The sequence below is a fragment of the Ptychodera flava genome, unplaced genomic scaffold, assembly GCF_041260155.1.
Source record: "Ptychodera flava strain L36383 unplaced genomic scaffold, AS_Pfla_20210202 Scaffold_28__1_contigs__length_4768798_pilon, whole genome shotgun sequence".
Classification (NCBI taxonomy): Eukaryota; Metazoa; Hemichordata; class Enteropneusta; family Ptychoderidae; genus Ptychodera; species Ptychodera flava.
The window spans coordinates 4,361,079-4,384,553 of NW_027248350.1; the positions used below are offsets into that span (position 1 = coordinate 4,361,079).

The window sequence follows — 23,475 nt, forward strand, 5'->3', positions numbered from 1 at the left end:
AATCACATCTCTGTTCTCGATAGTCATTATCATTCAAGAAAGGTAACACCATTAATATTAAGATCAACGCAGGACAAACTATAGAACAACACAAATGATTTTAATACTGTGATTGATTGTCTGAAAATAATGATTTTGTACAACAAACCTAACATCAAAAACACATATGAACGTACAGACACATCGAAAATGACAATATTTTATCATGTTATACTCTAATAGAACCCTACAAAAATAATACACATGTACGAGAACGGGAGTATGAACGAGAATATGATAAAAGAGGTAAACTACATGAAAAGAAAAGATTAAGAAAAGACGTAATTCTCAATATTGTGCTATGGATCGTAACTATAGTGTGTCTATTATAAAAAACTACTGAAAAATACAAAAACGCGAAAAAGAATGTCTGAAATAACATCATATCCTTACTTAACAACAAAAACTATTAAGCTTGCATTACTGATATACCACATCTGTCAGAGCTTAGAGTGAATAACAATTACCATTCAGCAATCTATGTGTGTATCTTTACAATGAAATTGCAAGACTTCGTTTGAGTCAGAGTATGTAATATTACACCATGGAAAATATGATCGTATTATACCATGACTCCATACTTGTTTTGTATTCGTTGATTGTATTAAGCTACGATAACACTCCATGTGTGTTCGTAGGCTATAACAGTTCATTGATGCAATTAGTTGTAACAAACGGTCACTTTATTTGTTTCACTCCAACTAGAAAGCATGTCTGCAAGCTGTTCATACGAACACGACATCGAACTAATATTACACAATTACACATTATTAATCAAGATATATGCAACAGATCTCTCCAGATTTTCACACTAACTATACACATAAGTTTCCATCGAAATTGACTGTACTTACTTAAGCTCTGTTTTACTAACTTATTACCCTATATTGCCTTTATTTAACAGCCTTTGCAAATATGAATGAATACATATAGAATCGAATATATACCGATGCTCGACCTCGTTGAACGTTTCTGCTTCACATCGCATCTAAAACGCCGCTATGCTGTTCTTGGTATGGTATCATCAATGCCATCATCAAGATACAACAGAGTCTAGGGAAAAAATAACATGTAGAATGTGTAAGACATCGTGTTTGTAAGCACACTTTTAACTTACATGAAGAATGCCGAGAATAAATCTAGAGATAGTTGCGTTTTGATAAGATAAGTTTGCAGGCAGGTAGCTAGGTAGCAGTGAGGCACAAAGTCAATGATTTTTACCAACACTTATCCCAGATCTGTACAAACTAAGACCAGTCATCGAGTTGAAGCAAATATCTTCTGTACAGCGAGCAGCTTAGTCCGTAATTCAAATTTCTGAAACATTGTTTTGACCAACATGTCTTTCTGATTTCCAGCTTTGAATAACGAAAAGATCATCCCCTTTTAAACAGAAGAGATAGCACATTTTTATGTTTCCTCAAAAGATATTTTGACAGTCATACCCATACTAAAGGAATAAGTTGCACCTTTGTTGGTAAAGGGTATTAATCTTTTTAATGTCAAAAGCAAAGGAAATTTGTATGTCTGACAGGTATTCGATGAGACCATCTCAATTACTGAAAACTTCACCTTGAATGTGCACAGGTTTTAGCAACTACAAACATCGGCTTCTTTCTCAAGCAAACATTCGAACTTTACTCATAACCAATAGTTTTCGAGCAAATTTTTAACACGAACTTTTGACTGAAAATTCGAATATTCAAAAATTTCGGATGGGATTAGAATCTAGCAAAGAGTGACTGAGTGAAAAAATCAAGCAGCATTGTCGATAACCTCACTTCCTGTGGAGCAGACAGGACTACTGATAAAGTCAGTCATACCGACTGACCGTATGTATGTATGTATGTATGTATGTATGTATGTATGTATGTATGTATGTATGTTTGTATGTATGTATGTATGTATGTATGTATGTATGTATGTATGTATGTATGTATGTATGTATGTATGTATGTATGTATGTATGTATGTATGTATGTATGTATGTATGTATGTATGTATGTATGTATGTATGTATGTATGTATGTATGTATGTATGTATGTATGCGTTTACCCTCCGTTCATATCGCGCACAGGACGTATGTATGTATGTATGTATGTATGTATGTATGTATGTATGTATGTATGTATGTATGTATGTATGTATGTATGTATGTATGTATGTATGTATGTATGTATGTTTTATGAATGTATGTATGTATGTATGTATGTATGTATGTATGTATGTATGTATGTATGTATGTATGTATGTATGTATGTATGTGTATGTGTGTGTGCGTGCGTGTGCGTGCGTGCGTGCATGCATGTATGGAAGGATGGACGGACGGAGGGACGGATGGACGGAGGGACTGATGGATAGGTGGATCTATGTACGGATATGCAAAAGAGATGTAGTTGTATGCTCGCACAGATTTATGTTCATGAGATGCTGCCTGTTAAAAAATGCTGGCTTTTGCTTATGTATGCTACATGACAAGTTCGCCTTCACCACTTATCGCGCTGTTGTTTTATTATGTTTTAATAAGTTTATTAGTAACAAGTTAGCAATTATTTATGTCAGCAACCTCACAAAAGACGTACACCTATCTCAAATCGCAAGCAACACTGTGCAGAACAGTGCACATGCCGCCATCCTGGTATTATTTATATTATGAATATTTACCAACAGATAAGATTTTTACCATAAATGAATATAATCAATATTCTCTGCATGATTTCATCGTACACTCTTACCATGAATGTGGAAAACAGGGCAAAGGCTGACAAGAAATGCCATACATCATGATCATCGTAGAAATCCATGAGAAAACAATCCCGGTTTCCCTCACGGGATTCTGCTGGGGTATTCTGTACAAAATGAACATGTACACTACAAATGTAAGAAACAAATAAGAGAAGATACGAATCCAAGTAATTTCATTTACACAGATATAAATTAGTGTAAAGAAACAGGACAAACATGCTACCAACCATCGGCAGCTGCACCTGGCGTCTGTTATACTACGAAGGCCATAGATATGCAACGTAAACAAAGTACACATATGAGTGACTTATACTCACTTCCCACTTGGCTAACCCTTGAAAAAAGAAGTACCCGGCTGACAACCATAATCCCAAGCTGATCCAAAAACATAGGCAAGCTGGAATTGTGCATGGAACATATCTATAGTATTCTGGGAGATCCACAGATGCTGTTATACGCTGAAATGAAATTTAGACTAGTGTACGTGAATAAACTATTATGTATGATATCGGAAGCTTGTGAAAACATGCTATAAAAGAATTCAGTTGTAGGTAGCTTATGTTCCCTGTTATCTTATGTACTTATGTATAATAGATGCAGGCAAATTTGGTATAACATCTTAAATAATGGGTGCATTGTTCATTCAAATTTTGACCAAACTAAGAGGACATTATTTACCTTGCAAACAATGTAATAAATAAAGTACACCACGCATTCACCAGTAAGATTATAAACAGATACATCGCAAAGGTGAAATTCAATATGCCAAGTCCAATAATAATGACCCTAGAAAATGAATAAGATTAAGAAAAAGTAATGAATGGTATTTAAATGATAACTCTTCATTTAGCTTCATCGTATGCTTATCTACGTATTTTGTTTGATATTACAGTGACAAAAGACTCAAAATGGTGTCTTATAAAATAGTATATTTACAATTCTTTTTCACCTGTGCCCTGCACAAATCGCCGAAACGAAAGAAGTTAACAAACCAACTTCGAAACTTACGCGATCAAGTTTAAGATAATGATAAGAAGAACAAATACAAGCCGACACTGAAAGCAAAAGAGAAAATAATCTTACACTACGATCATAACGATATAAGACCCATATGGGTCACCTAGCAACGTTAAACAATGTAGATGCGGGTTTTCCCGATGTCAGTGAAACACCGTTATATTAGCAATTGTTTAGAAATACATTATATTCATTTCCGGCAAGGACGCACTCTGCCTTAGCCTATTTTGTCAGATTTTTAACACATACACATTCGTCTCAAAATCTTATTTTCCTTTACAATGACGGTTGCAATGGCCACACTGACGAATGCATTCTCTAATAATTTTCTATAAGTGTTTTAGATCAAACATAATTGTACCGGACCTTAAGTAGCCGTGGTTCCTTTGCAATCTATCATAAACAATCACAAAATCATTCTTAAAACAAGGCAATCGTTGCAATAGGTTTTGCAATACTAAAGTAAATAGAAACAAAGAAAGTTTGAATTATTTAAATTTACATGGATTATAGTAAAAATAAACGTTTTTTTAAGTTGTATAATTTATAGCACTATTTATTTAGATGGTAAAAATATCTTAATACGAATAAATCAAATGCCCAGAAGGAAATATTTTCATAACAATTACTTTTGAGTTTAAAAGGTTCACTGTTTGGAAATCCATGACATAAAATGTTCTCAATATATCAGGAAAAAATGGTCAAAAGTAACACGCACTAGGTCTGAGTAAGTTTTTTGTCTTTTCAATAGTTCATGTAAAATACAACAGGCCTTTCTGTATAACTCACCGGATATTTAGGTGCGCAACGTTTCAGTGACCACCAACACAATTTTTTCAATATTTCTGTATGCAAAGGCAAAAGTGGCATCATAGAGGTCATCAGTGTTTAATATTACGAACCATTATCGTCTTTGTTCTCAACTCAAGTACGATCGTCAATACAAGACGCACGTTTGACGACAACAACATGGCATTATGCATAATGAATTTTTTGCGACACAACAAATTATGATTCCAACATAGTTCACTACTTGAAGAAATGAAGGGTGCTCGTTTTCTATAACACTCATGATATAAGGCATTGACCTTTTAGAGAAATATATGAGTACAGACGCCGGGCCACCTATTAATTTCAATTATTGTATCTCTCCACCCTTCCCACCCTCTTCGAAACGGACATGAGACTTACCAATAATCCCCTTCATATAGTATATCTTAGCAGACAGCACAATGGTTGTCACGATGTAAAATATATAAAACAAAATCCAAAACACCGTTGTTTCCCAGAGCTGAAAAACAACCGTTTAATACTTTCAATCATTCAAAAAGTGTTGTTTTAATAAAAGTACTTGGTTTGAAATAACTATGCTGCACTTGGTTCTACATTTGATATTTATCAATAAATTAATTATGACTTACTAACCACACACAATCATATAGATTTTCATGTTCTCTCGAGACTTTTACAGTTCGGAGAATATCATTGGAGCAAAAATTTCCTGTCCTTTTAAAACGTTAATAAAATGCCTTTATTTTTCCGAAATGAACTCCTTTGGTCGTGACGGAGGAATTACATGAAAAAGGCACCAATAAAATAACGTAAAGCATGCCGGTGAAATCGCGTGTACTTTCTAAAGCAGGGGAAAACTCACCACTCCAATGACGTTGACAAGTGTGAGAACAGCCAGGCAAGTATAGGCAGCATGTGAAGTTGATGTGATGTCTGCTTGCCTTCCCTGGTATAACTTTAACATGGTCAGAGCGAACATAATGTACATGTAAGATGTATCTGGTGTTAGGAAAACATAACGATAGAATTTCACTTCATTTTGAAAAGGGTGACGTTTGTAGTGACTTGTACTGTGTAACGATTCAACCTGTACACTGTATAACATGTTAATTTGTGTGTTTGCATGGTTATACCATTGCATCTAGCAAATGGCTCTGCACCTGTGTATTTTGCATCTGTATATTGTATATTATATTATATCATGCTGGCATGTACCATTCTGATTGGACGAGAGCTCATTCCACCAATGCTTAAATACTGTTTAGCAGTGATAAAACGGACCCCTAAACCAGCATTTCCTAAAATTGTCCAGTCGATGCATTTGAACTTTCCTATCTTAACTTAACTCCAAACAGTCCGCTTTGTGTGAAAGACCGAAGTCCGAATTTCGATACACAGAAAAAATATGGGTCTGTAACTCACCTCTTGGTTAAAATTAGTTTGGGATCAATGATGAAAGACACCTCTGAAGCAGCACATTTGGGTTTGTTGTACACAAATCATTGCATTAGGGCAACGGCGCACCGTGCACTTTTGACACACAGCGCTTTAAAATGAGACGCTAGCATTCGTTCATACAAAAATAAATTGACACTTCCTCACTGTAACAGTATGTCAGATATTCTTTGCCAAAGTTTTGGCTGTAACAGCTGAGGATGTTCTAAGGATGTAGACCAAGAAGTCCAAAATAGCAATGACATAACTCCTGTCGAAAAGTGACATCAAATGCAACAAGCAGTGTCAGCGTCCAGCTCTCGCTGAATCGGGCAGCACACTCTGCAAAACTGTTGATCACAGTTGCTGTCATCCCAAGTCTGGATTATTTCAAAACTGCTTGTTTACTGGTACAATAACGTCCAAATTATCCATCATTAAAAATAGCGCCTGTAACCTCACTGTACCAAGACTGAATGTTGCGATGGTCGACGCATCGGTACAAAATGAGACAAATCTATTTTTAGTATGCCAAAACAGCCAGGACTATTGTTCTTATGTAAATTTAAAAAAAAATGTTACTTTTTCTTGTGATTTGAACTCTTGACCCATTTTCTGTGTCTGCAGCAGGTCGCAAGTTAGTGTTCGCGTTACATGTGAATAAAATGCAATGTTGATGAACGTAATGCGTATGTTATTGTGGGATACTGTGTGCGTCTGTTGTCAACGTAATCCAAACTTATAAAAATGCTCGGTCTCGGGCGCTGAATTTCCGACGTTCGATCTCTCATACGTCCGTTTTCTGCATTTTGGGCTTAAAGTGACGAAAATACCCAAGCAAGACAACAAAGACACACAAGTTGATATAATATAATAGCAATAACCCCGTCGCAGTCGGGTATACACTCGATTTTGGTATAATTCGCTCCATACAGCACGAGCCGATAGGCGAGTGCTATATGTTGCGCATTGTATCAATATCGAGTGTATACCCTCCTGCGGCGGAGGTTGTTGCTTAATTGAAAACATGGAAATGAATAGATCAGACAATCAGTGTTCAGTCATTTTGGTGTCAACCCTTGTTACTGTATGCATCGACGATGCATCCCTGTTCCACTTGACCATTTCGAATATTACAACATGCAATTTTTGTCAGTCTATTAATCAGTCTAAAAAGGCGGGGTATAATCAAGTGTAAGTGAACTCTCCGTGGATGGGTTTCAGAAGATAAAGAGACGCATTGCTGCGGGTATTGATGAGAAGTTGATACGGTTGACGTTTGTATGTTTGAAAATCGCTTTTGATATACTAGTTTCCATAGTATTGACGAAATTAGCATTTTAGAATTCGATATATATAAAGAACAAACTAGAATGTGCCTTTTTAGGATTATCGTCCACATAAAATAAAGTAACATCCACAGAAACAAAGATAAATCAAAATGTGAAGTAACCTTATGATTTAGTAAATTACATTCTACTGCAAGCAAAAGGACAATGTCTTGTGCTGTGCCTGGTATATATATATATAGCTCCGATGAAACACAGCGCAAAGCAGACTAATGACTGAAATTGTCGGTACAATAACTTCAAGGTATTATAATCCCTATAATTGCGTATCCACCTTTCCATTTATATTTCGAATACATCTATACATCAATATGGTGAACTTACCGAATTGAAAGTTTTCATGAGTTGGACACACATGATAGCAAGCACTATGAATTCCCTCCATGATCAAGGCGATGCCAATTGCGTAAAATATGCCAAAGTATCTTGGCAAGCCAGCCTGCTGTAATGACAAAAATGATAAAGTCGATATCATTCATTCATTCATTAAGGGGAGACTTGCACATGCGCTTGCCTCAGCTAGATAAATTTAAACCATATCGGTCCAAGGATTCATGGAGAAAAGCCCTTTTTTTAGAAGAAAACTTGGCGATCGCCTGATTGTTCTAGATGTAATACTTTTTTTATTTCAAAAATTGGACTTGGCGTTCATCTTCAAAGAATTAGGGGTTCACAAAAAAAAATTTTATTCTCGTAATGTTACGAATTCAAATTAAAGGAAAACATGAACCATTGAAGTTTCCAATACGCAATTGTGCAAGTGAGTCCTGTGACCTGAATATACAAAAATTGCACTCAGAATTGCAACAGTACGTGTGTGGCAAGTCTGTCCTTATTCATTGCCTTCCATAACAGGTGACTGGCTGCTGTATGTTGTGAGTTCGAACCCGATTGAAAACACCGTATTTTCTACTCCCAAATAGTTCTGTTCGTAGACAGAATTGTCCACGAGGCTGTCTTTCTCCCGGCTTAACCGATATTCATTCTTCGATGAAGTTTTGTGTGATAGTGAGCGTGGGAACGTTAATATGAACTCGCATTCTGAACATCGTGACAAATTAGCTCGGTTATTGAACTACAGTTTTGAGATTGGGGATTTGGCCTAACGGTTCTACTCGTTCTTTCTCCGCTAGGTGACTGGCTGCTGTATGTTGTGAGTTCGAACCCGATTTAAACCTTACCTTATTCTTATGCTTGCATGCTTTCAATCGAACGATCAACATGAATAATAAACCGAGTAAGAAGTAACCAACATTACTGAATACATTGTTGAAAGAGCTGTCGAGAAATACATCAAGGAAAAGTTACTTTTTCACGCAAAAATTAGCCGTACTCCATAACTCAATTAAAATTAAATGTACAGCAGTTGTTGTCCTTGGCCCTCTAGACAACAAATGGCTATCCATTTTAGCGCCAAGGCATTACCCAAAATTCAAAAACCTAGTATATTCTGGAAAAGTAAGCTTAAGGCGTTATTTTCGATTGACCACCGAGCGCTTGCGATTCTGACAAGTTCACTATAGTGTTGACAGTACAGCCTAATAACGTGCAATGCCAATATTGGGCAAAACTCAACTTTAATTGAAAGAAATACTCGAAGTATTGGTATTCTGGATCATTCAGCGATTATGCCTTTTAAGCAGGTGTATCATAGAGCAGGATTCATAGTGATTCTATTCGGTCGTAATTCTTACAGCGATTTAAATTTTGAACAATCATACGTTTTTCTGAAATATTAAATTGTTAGAATCTTATACTTTCATTCAAAACTAATGAAATTGTGGAAATGCAATTGTACCCTATTCCTAAATTTGCGCAGATATCAACGGGCAGATTTCCACTAACCTCAGTTTACCTAAGGGATTGGCACAGAGGAAGTTGTAGTAGCAGACATCTTCATTTCCAGTATCATGGAATATCTTGGTCAAAATTACAGAACATATCAAGATTAGCCAACACCACATGCCATCACAGTGTTATTTACTCAAGTATTTAATATGGAGTGCGTCATTTCTAAAGCTGATGAAGAACAAATCTCTATGTCGTGCATGCCTCCCATTAACGTAATCCAGTCAATTAAATTAATAGCATCATAAGACCGATGCAATGAACTACAAATTTTAATTTCCTGGACTCTTAAAAAGCCACTGATTGCAAAATGTCTTGTTTCACCGTCCCTCCACCCACCGGTCTGGAAACGCAACACGTGCGCTATTGTTTAAAGGTGTTAATTGCTCTACCGTTGGTACGAAGCGCGTTACGGATGTAAATGCTTGCTTGGGGACGCCATCAGTAGCGTTTGGCAACATCTTGCGGTGCGGAGTATTTTTATTTATTGTCATGTCTTTGCTCCTCAGGTAACTTTGTTACCATAGCCAGGATTTCTGCTACAACAGAGAAACTGTGTTTATTGAGAGTTATTTCTTTTTAGATTTTCGTCTATGATTTTCCGTGTTTTTCCGTCGAATTTTCGCCCATCAAATTTGACCTCGCTAGGTAGGACAAGGCACCTTATAGTACGAAAGTTTTCCCCCCTTTCACTTGTAGAAATAAGAATAAATCGAAACAAAATTCGGTGTGATCAATCAGCAATGGGGATTTTAAAATTGGTGGTATGCGGTTTTTTTTGTCGTTTACTCTGTTCTGTTGTAGAAAACGCCCGGCAACCGTACGTCGGCCACGCGTTTTTTGAACAACGAAAATTGCCAATAAACCCGTAAAATTCCCCGTGAATTTTGACTTGCGAGGTGTATACCTTAAATTCCTAAAAATTTATTTTCTAGAATCGATTTTTATCCTAACATTACTCGAATTTATGCTTTCGATGTTTCGGAATGATGTTGACTTTGCCGCGACGCCATTTTGAAACTTTGATCGCGCACGTTGGTTCTTCGGTCACGAAGTTTTTTCCTCCCTTCCATGTTTGAATCTAATCCCACTCAGCATATTTCAGTCATTGAACATTAAATTTACGATATTTTACGAATGGTGAGACACTTATTTTGATGTTTTTTCGTCCGAAACGATGATTTTTGGGCTAGTGATTTTGTTTGTGTCTTTGTTTATCCGTTTTAAGACTTAGGGGTACAATCGCGTACAGTTGTGTAGCGGCAATTCCTTGCAAGCTCAATCTGTTTTGGAGGCCAAAAGAGTACGCAACAGCTTTGAAAAGAAATAAATTTTTATGTAAAAAAATATGAAAAAACCTTGAGGCTCCCACCTCAATATCGAAACGTTTGTGTTACAATATCGACAAGTTTATTCAGCAAAATCGCTGTAGTGAATAGCGCAGTGTATTCTGGTCATTTTGGTTAAAATTAGCATATTTTTCATGCAAATTCACGTACTTGTCACCTTTAAAGCCGCACTTTTCAATCCCAGGTTCTCGCATTAGAGGAGTTCTCCCAGTCAAACACATGACCAGTACGATGTTTGATTTCTATAACATTAATTACACAAACTGATCTCAATCTTTTGTCACCTTTTGCTAATCCTGCAAACAGAGCTTATATAACCATTTGATTGACAGTCGGTTCAAATTGCCAACGGTCATTTATTCCTCAGCACCACACTCGAATTTCCTTAAAAAACGTCGTCCAGTCAAGTTAGAATTTGAATATAACCACAGGGTTTGATCGGCAGCAGCTTCGTGCTAACCGCTTGGCAGTCTGTCAACGTCAGAAAAAAACTAAAAAGTGGCATTTTCTGGAGCGTGTGCCCTCATGTTACCTGTTTGGTGTCCACTTACACAATGAACGCCGCCATAGGTTGGCGCCGTTTTAAAGGGGGGCTCCGCCTTTAAGGTGTAAGAGATTCACGGATTTTTTGTAATTGTTTATTATATGTTTACCCGTAACGCGCATCGAAACAAAGAAACAGGCCTTTCCAGACCGGTGGGTGGAGGGACGGTGCTTGTTTTAAGGTTGTACTCTAAATCCAAACTTTCTTGATGGCGCACTCGCCTACGAATGAAGGCTCTCTCTCTCTCTCTCTCTCTCTCTCTCTCTCTCTCTCTCCTCCTCTCTCTCTCGTCTCTCTCTCTCTCTCTCTCTCTCTCTCTCTCATATGCATGCACACACACAAAGAAAGACAGACCGATCGACAGACAGACATACAGACAGACATATGCACACACGCACCCATTTGATCGTTCTTTGTAAGCTTTGAATACACACTCTTACGGTTACCATATCTAACTTCAAGTAATCGCGAGATAAAATAACAAACTGCAGATTTAGAACATGCCAGCTAAAGCAGTTTGTTATGGCATTATAGAAGTGAGTACCTACTTTTTGGTGACTATAGACAAGTTGCATCGTGGGTACTATGTAGAAGATGGTTATTGGAAGCAGGTTATAACAGTACAACATATATTTCTTGGACATTTCTTCATCGGGTTGTTCGAAAACTCAGCCACAGTATGGAAACACTGGAAAAAACATTTAATGGTTATCAACTTTTTACATGCTTGAATATTTTATTCAGGCTAAGTTTATATGGTCAATGTTGCGGTTAAAATATGATCATTGATGTTAGAGGAAAGGGTAATAGTGCATGGTGCATATAGGTGATTGAAATATTTCAACATCAATATCCCCACCTACGGTACAATAAATCCACCAGCCATATGAAATAGTCCCCATTTCTTCTGATCGTTACAAGGGACATGGCAGTCTACGAAGATAGATTGTTTGCCATGACAACAGTGAGGTCACCTACTTGCTTTATCATATATTCGCTAGCAGCGTCATACGACCCTTTGTAAAGTTCAGTGTTGTCATTGGTTACACTTTTTTCTCACTGATCAATTTGTATGTTGTCTAGTCCCTTTTTTTCTAGGTATTCAACATTTTGTTTTGTTCATGATACAATGGCTTCCCATCCAGCCTGGCGACACGGCACAATAAAACAAATAAATGGGAAGCAAAGTGATAGTTTGTAGTGCTGCCAGATGACTCGAAATCATGTGGGCGATAGGCTTAGGCCCCTGTTGGTTTCTCTAGGGTTTTCTTTCCTCTTTGTTCTTCTTCTATCAAGTTAATGAAGGCCATACGGATTGGTCATGTGGTTTGGCTATATTGGTTTTTGCAAACACCTACGATTATCAATGAATAATATTCAAAAAATCTTCTCCTCAAGAACCTATGCACCACTTGAACTTATATTTTGCGTGAGCTATCCTTAGTGTGTTTACATCATGTATGCAAAATTGATATGGATCGTTGACGTGGTTTGGCAGTCATATTGGATTTCCCAAAAGTGCCTTGGCGGCGAAATTGGATTTCGAAACAACTGGTGTAACCTTTATAAATCTGCCACACCAGAATCAAACTTAACTTTTACTCTTATCATCCTACCATCAAGTGTGCAAAGCCCATTTGGATATGTCATATGATATGGTGGCCATATTGGTTTTCACAAAAACCTGCAATAACCACGAGATGATATTCAAAATACTGTATTTACAAGAGCCAAAAGACCATTTAAAGCTCAACTTTTGAACATCAGATAAGTACTTTTAATCATAGTGTCTGTTTGTGCCCCGCCAATGGTGCTTTCAGCTTTAATTCCATCTTTATTTACTTCGTTTGGCATTCCAACATCAACTGAAAACCAATAGGTAGGTTTTAAGTATATTTGAAATTAGATTGACGCCACAAATGGACAAGTTTCCCAAAGGAACTTGTGCCCTGTAAGTCCCTAGTGTTATGTTGGTCGTCCTCCTCCATGACCTGAGTTTAAATAACATTTCGAAGGTCGCGTTTACTACAAGGGAAATATATTTTGAACTGTAATTAGAATATCAATGGGGAGTCTGGAACCTCTTGGTATTTTCTTGAGACAATCATTTTAGTATTAATTAATACCGGAAGGTACATACTTTTAGTTAGATTATTTTAGTTTTGCTTAAAGACTCTCATGCTAATATTTTGCTCAGTGAACTCTGCACGGTTCGGGGAAAATATCAAGCCTGCAGTCATAGAAGGATTTCCTCACTTCCATCAGTGTGTCTGGACTCAACTTCCTGGAGACTGTAATTTAGAACTTTTGTAACGTCCAAAGATTAGTGCCCTAACTTGTGTGTTTTCGTATATTTCAATTGACTTGGTTAGTAGTTTTAATATAATCATTTTAAAGCAAATGGCTGACTTTGCCGTATTTTTCTTATTTAAAAGAAACTGGGGCCTCGTTCGGGATATTTAAACAGTTTTGTGTGATTTGACAACATCATGTCAGCCTTTACCAAATTACTGTAAATTCATTGCCCTTCGCTTCGTGAAGACAGCGATTTTTCATCATGGCAGAAAAAAATTATGGAGGAGCTTGATCAGGACACATTTGATTCTCTCAGAAAAGACCATTTTATTACATCGACCCAATTTCTTAGAGTCACAGAAAATAAATCTACGCGGAAGAAGGGAATTTAGTGCAGTATTGTAAAAACATTTAATTATTGAAAAAAATTGAGGAACCTGCCTTGAATATTATGTACCTGAATCTGCCTCGGAATTCAAAAATATAGAATTAGTAATGCAAGCAAATTTGGAACTTCAGAAATGGAAATGGAAGCAAGACAAGGACACAATTTCTCATGGAAGAAAGACAGACACAAAGATAGAGAGGAAAGTTTACAAATAGAATTAAAGAGCTAAGTATATGGAAATCGAGGAAAATTGCACTTCCGGCACTTTTGATATCACTTAACATTTCGAATTAGTTAAAGCCTTCCAAAAAAGAATTTTGACAAATATTTGTTTCATTTTGAGAAAATTCCACTGTCTCTATAATGGCCTGGGTAATTATGGTCTACGCTTTTGCAGACTGTTTTGAAGGGTAAAGTCAGAGAAATTGAAATTGCTAATAGACCAGTTTTCAACTTATGATTCTGTGAAAGCGTTAATCGTCACTTACTATGAGTAAGTTCCGGGGGCTTATCATCAGAAATTGAGAGAGAAAGCGAAGGATCAAATCTATATTGAATTTCCCTACCAAATGAACAATTGTTGGACAGTTTGTGTTCTTCTGAGAAAGCTTGTCAAGATCATGTATGTTTTGGCAACTCATTTTGATTGAGGAATTTAAAACATGCATTGGAAGTGTACATCAAACATTTATCGACGCTAAAAGGCGGATACGATACAGGCCGATGATTATCCATTGACCCATAAAACCTCATTTGTAGGCAACCAGCCCAGTCCTATTCATACAGAAACAGTGCAGGGAAATTTAACTCCTCTTTTTCATCAAAGAATTTATAATTTCTGAAAAGAAAAAAAAAATCAAATGACAACATTTCACAAAACAGTTCACAGAGTTAAAGTAACAATCCTATACCCTCAGATTCCAAGTCTCAATCCACCTTTTGGAAAACAAGTTTGTACTCCTTCTTGTCATTATTGTAAGAAATACGGCCATTTAATGTGAGACTTTCTCAAAATGAAAAGAAAATGTAATGGTCATAGTGGCCAAAATGGATCTTAGCGCACCAGTCTTTTCTTCAGCTAGGGTCTTATAATGTGTGCAACACATTTTCTGAGGTTAAACCCCTCTTCTGTCCTGTCAATGAGGTCAAGGTCATTTCTTCTCAAGGTAGTTAAGTATCACTTTCTTGTGATTTGTCTTGCACTACCCTGTCAAAATTTTATGGGGATACCAGGGCTTCCCAGGTTCTTTTGTTAACAGATACTGTACCATTTTCTGAAAAATCATCTTCAGGTTCTAAAGTTCTCGTTAAGGGAGTAGATGGTTGTGATTGTGTTCTTGTTCCTCTCCATAAGGTCCGTTGGGCTTCTGACTTTGGTTCTGGACCTTTGACTTCTGGTATGACCCTCTTGCCTTTTGAAGGGATTCGCCTTCTTCTTGGAAACGACCTTGCTTGGGACAAGGTCGTTACAAATCCACTTGCGACAGATAAATCTTATTTAAATCAAGGTCCAGCGCCAATTTAACAGGAAATTCCTGATCTGATTTTTATCCTGACGTGCCATTACTCGAGCAATGCAAAAGGGATCTTGTGAGAATCAAATTATTCTCAAAAATGACGTCACATACTTTTACTTGAATGACATCTTTTCAGTCAGGTTTTTGATACGAATCATACCGTTATTACTACTGGATTCGAATCCACCAGTAAATCTTCTGCTGACAAGGGTCAGACATCTTCTAGATCACATGCCGTTATACAGGGCTTAGCCCTGGGTGTCAAGCCAGGGCTTAAGATTAAATATTTTACCATTACTGATTCATGATTAGTAAAAGTAAATATAAGAGATATATTTTATTAATGGCATGTTATAGAATAATACTTTGCACGATTCGTATTCGTTTATTTACAAGCACTCAAAATACATGGCGGCGCCAATGAATTTAGACGGGTACACTTCCGGTTATTCGCATAGTATATTATGAATCTGCACATGCATAGTCAGTAAGCCGCTGGCACGACTATTATTGAAATACAACGATAGGATAGTCATATTTGCTATATATAAAGCCTGGCATTCTCATGCGTAAATGTAGACCTTTAGATATCTTGGTTTATCACGATTGGGAAATAAAACATCAAATAGTGGTTCCAAAGTTATATCATGCTGAAATATTGTACCTTGACCATGAAACTCCCTGAACTGGTCATTTTGGAGTCAGAAAGACCTATCATAGAACTCTCAGTTATTTTATTGACCTAGTATCGGGATGAAGCACCTTTTTGTGAAACTTGTCACACGTCCAATGGTAGGAAAACCGAATCAGACCATTCCAAAGCCGCTTTACAGATAATCCCAGAATTTCAAGAACCATTTAGTAGGATACTTATAGATTGTGCCAGTACCCAAAAGTATATCAAAACTGAGTTCATGTTGGCAATAATGTCTATATCTACTCGGCTCCCAGAAGCAATGCCAATGAGAAACACGAAGGCAGAAATTACAATGAAATCTTAATCAAATTCTTCACTTTATTTTGCCTTCCTTAATCTGACCAGTAGGATCAAGGTTTTAACTTTATGTTCAGAATTTTTCAACAAGTAATGGCTCAGCTAGTCAATTGGGCACAAGACCACTAATTAATTTCCCATAGGCCACCACAGTAGCGTTGAGCTCAGTTTTTTCTATTTTAAAATATTCAGCGGCACGAATCCTCTTGACAGGTGGTAGGTCAATTTCAGCTTGACTACCGACGAAGTTTTCGGAAATTTGGAAATTATCTAATTGATAGAAATTCAAGTGATCTAAATAACATCTTTATAACTCCTGAAAGGCGAAAATGGAAGCAGTGATGCCATATAAATATGCTTCAGCAATATAGTTTGGAATAGTCCTACAGTAACACAACCTGTCAGTGCAGTCAGTTCAAACAATTATGAAGTTGGCAATAGTGAAACTGACTTTAGTGAAAATCTCTAAATTCAAAGTTGGGATCGGTCCTCAATCTCTGGCAAACTGAGACCTTTATTTACAAATCGTATTGTCATTGTTTGCTTGTTGAATATTGTGACTCAAACACAGATCATTCAAATATGTAACACAAATATCAGTGTCTAATTTCATTTTCAAACAGTTTTATCGAGTGCGAAATAAATTGAAACACCTCTAAAATTGCGCCATTACACAAATCTATGTCTCAAAATTTTCCATACAAGTGGGGGGCCTCTCGTGCTCTCCCCTTGGGCTGTTGTAACAGTTTTTACTTCGTAAAAATAAAAAACAATTAAAAACAACTCTCATATTGCACCAGACTACTCCATTCCACACATCGATTTCTCAAAATTTTCATGCAGGATTGCAGACAGCCCGCTCTGACACTTTCCGCCTCAGCTTCTGACGTGTTCTCTCCATTACTTACAAATTATGCCCAGTCAGATATCCCAGTGGAAACCCTGTCATGACATCCATTAGAATTAAACAATATTATACGATTGAATACTGGATATAGCATGAGCTTTTACACCTGTATTTTGTTATCAAATTGAATTTCAGTTTGTTGCTTTCACTTTTTTCAACCGTCATGAGATAACCAACGATAATCTAGCGGGGTACATTATACACATATTGACTGGCCATGTGGGCAACAGCATACGTATGTACCCCGAGGGACTGTGAGTCACCCCAAAAACAGACTGTTTCCCGAGGCCGAAGGCCGAGGGAAACAGTCTGTTTTTGGGGGTGACTCACAGGCCCGAGGGGTTAAAGACGTATGCTGTTGTCCTCATGGCCAGTCAATATGTGTTTTATAACACATCTCATCCGCAGTCATGCATAAGAACGTACCATACACAAAACTTGTCGCATGTAATATGTTGGAGTGGTTCAGTAAGAAAAGTTTTTCCCAACAGGATCGCAATACTTCTGCAAAACGTTCAATGCACCTTTGATTATAGTTTTCGTCCGTTTCGAGTCCTTGTTGGAAACCAGAGCATTCAGTTCTTCTTAAGAAAGAAGAATAACCCTAGAAATTTCTCGACTATCGTTTCGATCGGCCGCAGACGACATCTTTGTTTACATTCCGGTCCGCGCATGCGTCAATGTCGTTTTTGACGTCAGCGGGCATCATTTTTCGGAACTGATGCTTGGCAAGCAACAGTTCCAACAAATGATGCCTGATGACGTCGTTTACGTGGATCAGCACAAAAAGAACGCATCCCACGTGACTATCAATTGGCGAATTAGAATACAGACTGCGGATGAGGTGTGTTATAAAAGGATTTGAAAGGTCTGTACTATTGCTGTATTTTGTAAATTTTACAAATGCATGCATAGGTATTTCACTTTTCCAATGAGAGATGGGGGTCAGTCAAAATTTCTGTGTTAGAGAGGGGTTATTCAAATTCATCATGGTTGTTGGAAGGGGGTTACTCGAAATTTCAGAGTTCCTGATGGAATTCCTCCAACCCCAAGGCCGTAAATTATGACGGCTCCCTTAGAGATTGCCTATGTCTTTGATATTGTTATTACAACAATGAGGCATTCCGGTACCTACCTGTTTAATCTAGTAGTGTTCTCTCTGTCTACGTACTAATGAACTAAGTGTGGGGCTCTTGGTGGAATGGTATACTTTTTACAAGAATTTGGACACGCATAGACAAGGTGGAATGATTGTCTTGGTTAATATGCTTACAAAGTTGCAAGTCCAATGATCGATTCACTCCACTGCGATGTCCATTCAATCTAGATCGTAGCTGTTTCCTGTTTCACCAACATAAATGAGCCCATACAAAATAATATTTAATTCCATAGATTATGTTTTTGTTAGTGCAATTCAGAGGTTCCAGACATTTGGTAGAATAGGTTTTCCCTGTCAAACTACTACTGAACTGTTTCGTGGTGATGAGCATACTGCAAGTTTTGCAGTTTTATACTTTACTTTGTGATGGAATCCGTAAAATCACTAACTGGTGATTATTTTAAACAGCCAGGCAGTAACTAACAATTTGCTGGGTCTAATTGTCTGGTAGCATTATCCGGTTCTGCATTAAAATATCCCAGTAAAGATTTACAATGAGTGTCATTTGAAATACATCTTCGTGTAAAAAAAGTAAACCCTTTAGAAACTTGTCATTAATAAACTCAAAAATTCCTTGCCTGGGGAGACCCCTCAAAGGACAAGTCATCGTTGATGACACAGTCCCCGCTTGTCCATTTTGTTATAATCTTTGGTGTCTAGGTAGCTGTGGTCTAGGTAGCTGTGGAATGACATTGATGCAACGGGTGCATCAGGCCTGTGACTTGCATAATAAAGTAATCTGAGGAACATTCAATAAAATTGACCCATCTCTGCCGGTAATGACCATTGAAGGAACTTTTGATTACATCACACATAACGATGCCCTCACTGCTTCTAGTGTCATGATGGCACATACTATACACATGGTTTGGTGGAATTTAGAAATGTTAGGGATCGGGTATGTTGTTGTAATCAGCCATTTCGGATCATATAATGAAACAAATTAATGTGCACAAGAATGCAACCATATCATGTTTAACAAAATCAGTCCATCGAAGGACAGTGACCTATGTTTATGTTTCAAAGACATAAAAAATCACACCAAAATTGAAATCAAATGACTGTCTATTGACCATATGGATCATAGCACAAAATTAGTAGACATGCATATGTATGCCATAGTACTTTATCTTTGTACCAAGTCTCAACAACATTGGATAAGGAATATTTGCATATGATTAAGCCTCAAAGACATGAAGAATCAAAAATGACCATCTGGCAGCGATATTGGGGGAAAATGACAATCTGGCAACCATATTGGAACATGTCACGAAGTACATTGACATGTATATGTATGCCATAGTGCATGATCTTTGTGCCAAGTTTGGACAAAATCGGTGTAATGACCTTTGAATTTAGCTTCAAAGACATGCAAAATTCCAACAAAATGGCAGTTCTGCAGCCATATTGGCTCCTATCGCAAGGTTAATTGATACATGCATATGTATGCCACAGTGTTTTGCCTTTGTGCCACGTTTGAACAGAATCGGTTCGGTTCAAGGATGTTTGAGTTATGGTTCAAAGACACGAAAAATCGCAACAAATGGCCGCCTCACGCCAATATTGGATCGTATCGCAATATAATTCAACATGCATATGTAGGCCATAGTGTTATGCCTTTGTGCCAAGTTTGAATAGAATCGTTTCAAGAATGTTTGAGTTATGGTTCAAAGACACGAAAAATCGCAAACAAAATGGCCGCCTCCCGCCCTTCTTGGATTGTATCGCGATATAATTCTACATGCATATGTAGGCTATAGTGATATGCCTTTGTGCCAAGTTTGAAGAGAATCGGTTCAAGGATGTCTGAGTTATGGTTCAAAGACATGAAAAAATCGCAAAAAAATAGCCGCCTCACGCCCATATTGGATCGTATCGCGATATAATTCTACATGCATATGTAGGCTATAGTGTTATGCCTTTGTGCCAAGTTTGAACAGAATCGGTTCAAGGATGTTTGAGTTATGGTTCAAAGACATGAAAAATCGCAAAAATATGGCCACCTTGCGGCCATATTGAATCGTATCGCAAAATAAATCGATGTGCATCTGTAGGTCATAGTGCTATGCCTTTGTGCCAAGTTTGAACAAAATTGGTTCAGCAGTGTCTGAGAAACGGCTCCGGACGGACGCACGGACGGACGGGACCTAATCTATAAGTCCCCGCCGGACTTCGTCCGCGGGGACTAAAAAACTATGCACTTGCCGTAGTTTGCCTCTAAGTCGTCGCTACACTAGAGAAGTGGTAATGCAAAAAAAAAACCCTTAGTTTATGGAACAACTGATTTAAAGAGTTTCAAACACATTTCGATATCAGGTCATATTTTAACAGGTGGACAGATTAGAAGATATTCGGTATGTTGATGTCACCATTATAAGGTGGGGTACTGCATTGCATTGGATTGAATATCTTATACTATGGACTATGGAATAATCACAGGTTTTGTGCCAGCCTTTCCGAGCTGTTGTATTCCAATTATCTGCAAAGACCATATTCAGACAGAAGGTGCAGTCTTTGAAGAAATTAGCACAGCAGTAAATATTAAAAGCAAACCATACGGCACAGGAAGAATAACTAACACGTTTGAGTATACGTAGGCTGGTGATTTTCCAAGGGCAACATCACAGTTTGTATTGCAAGCTGCTCGGTTTTAAGAAAATTGTTAGCAATGGGAATCGCAGGGCTGTGATGCATGAAAGCAGATTTTGCTAGGAGTTATGAGACTATCATGAGAAGTTCCTGGTTGGCAGGATATGTGAAAGAATATTGACAGAGGTCTAGGGTTATGCAAAGTGTCAGTCAGGTGGAATACATTTTTCAAGCACACCGGAATGTGGTTCTAAATCTTAAGCATTACGTTCAAATCGTGTCAAATCAAGTCACAGATAGAGGTTATACCTAGAGTATAATGCAGAAAACTACAGATATTTGAGAGAGTAAGAAAAGTAAGATTTTAAACACTGAGAGCCTGATTAGTCCTGTTTCATAAGTCAGGTCCACGACATATGTACCAACATCAGTGATTGGTTCATCTGGTAATTTAAGGTCCATTTGCGTTACGCTGATTGGTGGGACCTCATGCGTTAGGTCTCATTACTATGTATTATTCACTTTACAGCTCCCTGATTGGTTAATGTGTAGGTCCGGTCCTCCAGTGTTCACTGCCTCATTATGCAATGTCTCACGTGCTTCCTGGCTACCCCTGAAGTAATACGTTATTCGTGATGTTCACGGATCGGCCGAAAGTTACAATCCATGTTTTTACTTATCTCTGTCCCTTTATGCATTAAGTAGACTCGGTTCAAGTCTGTGATTTGTTAATGTTTGAGAGGAGTGAACGCAACGATATGTATTTTGCTTTCGTGTGAAACGCGCGCGTGAGTGGAGTGGACGCGATGAGTCGGGTGAACGCTATCCAGGGGAGCTTGACCCGGAATCCGGCAGAAACTAACTCACTATACTGCGCAGACTCAAAGGTAGCGCATTCAATCGCTAGGAAAAACATCTGGGCTACCAAATTCCGAATAGTTTTGTACGAAATTGGACAGACACAAGAGAAACTATTATAAATGATTTTATTTTTTTTAAATTCATCGACTTGAACCAAATATAGCATTACAGGCATGTTGGCTCTTTGTTTTCCAATTGTTGGTTACGTACAAAGTACACGCTTTTCATTTTCATTTTGATTTGACGGGGGCATTGGCCGCATCGACAACAGTGAGGCCTGTGAATGACAAGAGGAAACAATAGAGCTTCAAGGCATTACGTAACAAAAATTACGTAACAGTTTCAGGCGTCAGTAGCTCATTTCAACCAACTCCTGCAGGGAAAAGGACAAAATTTCTCCTGACAATATTTAATTCATGTATAATTCACAGTTTCACATAAAATGCCGTGAATAGTGAAGGAACTCTCGAACAAGGTCAAATCTAACTAGATATTTTGACAAATACTCGGCATGAGTACCTTTCTTCACGTATTGGGATCGAGCTGCGACCAAGTGCAGGCATCATCCAAAAGTACATGGGACATTGCATAATGAGGCAGTGAACACTGGAGGACCGGAACTACACATTAACCAATCAGGAAGCTGTAAATTGAAAAATACATAATAATGAGACCTAACACACGAGGTCCCTCCAATGACTGCTCCGAAAGTGGACCTTAGAGAAGCGGATTAACCAATCAGAGCATGGAGTACATGTGTGTAGGACGTGTAATGTAGGTCATTTTGAAACAGGACTATTTGGACAACATAAGTCAAGTAAAGGTAATACTGCTTTGAAAATACACAAACATTGCATAACTTCCTATTAACAAGTTCTTGGCTACATTTGAGTTCCCAGGTCAGAATTCGCCTATACGTTGAACATTTCGTTAGCAATTCAGCTGTTGGCTATCACGCTTGTAATAGAACACAGGTGCCAACGTAAATACGTATATACCCCAGGCATATCAAATGTGATGCAAGTCCGTAAAATTACGTAACCCTCAATGCGTAAATTGAAATAAATGCAATGTTTATCTTAGAATCAATGCTTTCCTTTAATGCATAGAATGGTGAAAATAAAAACGCAATACAATGAATATCTTAGAATCAAAATATTTTCTAGCGTGGGTTATATTGTACTTTCAAATACTACCATGTATTCTGAAGTTATATTGGACTCTCAATACTACAGTGTATTCAGAATCAACATTAAAGATGAAATCCAAAAATCAAATTTTTTTGTAAACACTTACACTTTTTACCTGCCACTTCAAGCAAAGTACATTTACAGGAATTATCACATACATATAAATGTGGAAATATAGCTTGTTTTTGTGGCACAAATATTAATAGTTTGCCAAAATGAATTGAAATGTTATGACAATGCACTATATCGGCAGTTTTTGCCTTATTTTGAGGGAGGGGGTACTTCAAAATTATAGCGAGTCAGGAGGGGGAATTGGACAAATTGCGAGTTTGTTAGGGGTATTTGAAAAAATCCGAGAACTTTTTTTTCGTAATCCCCCAATAGAGGTGTTTGTGAATGCAGCCTTAATAGAAAAATAGTAACAATGTTAAACTGTGCATGTCACTGACAAAGCAAA

At 37.5% G+C, this 23,475-nt stretch overlaps 2 long non-coding RNA genes across 2 annotated transcripts; both read right to left on the reverse strand.

Annotated features, from left to right (window-relative positions):
- Positions 1-751: 751 nt before the first annotated feature.
- Positions 752-3,206, reverse strand: LOC139127032 (uncharacterized). Its single transcript, XR_011550895.1, has 3 exons — positions 3,103-3,206; positions 2,776-2,889; positions 752-1,092 (listed from the first exon to the last, which is right to left on the reverse strand). It is a non-coding gene; the product is annotated as an uncharacterized lncRNA (long non-coding RNA).
- Positions 3,207-5,462: 2,256 nt separating this feature from the next.
- Positions 5,463-8,651, reverse strand: LOC139127023 (uncharacterized). Its single transcript, XR_011550891.1, has 3 exons — positions 8,559-8,651; positions 7,702-7,819; positions 5,463-5,593 (listed from the first exon to the last, which is right to left on the reverse strand). It is a non-coding gene; the product is annotated as an uncharacterized lncRNA (long non-coding RNA).
- Positions 8,652-23,475: the final 14,824 nt, after the last annotated feature.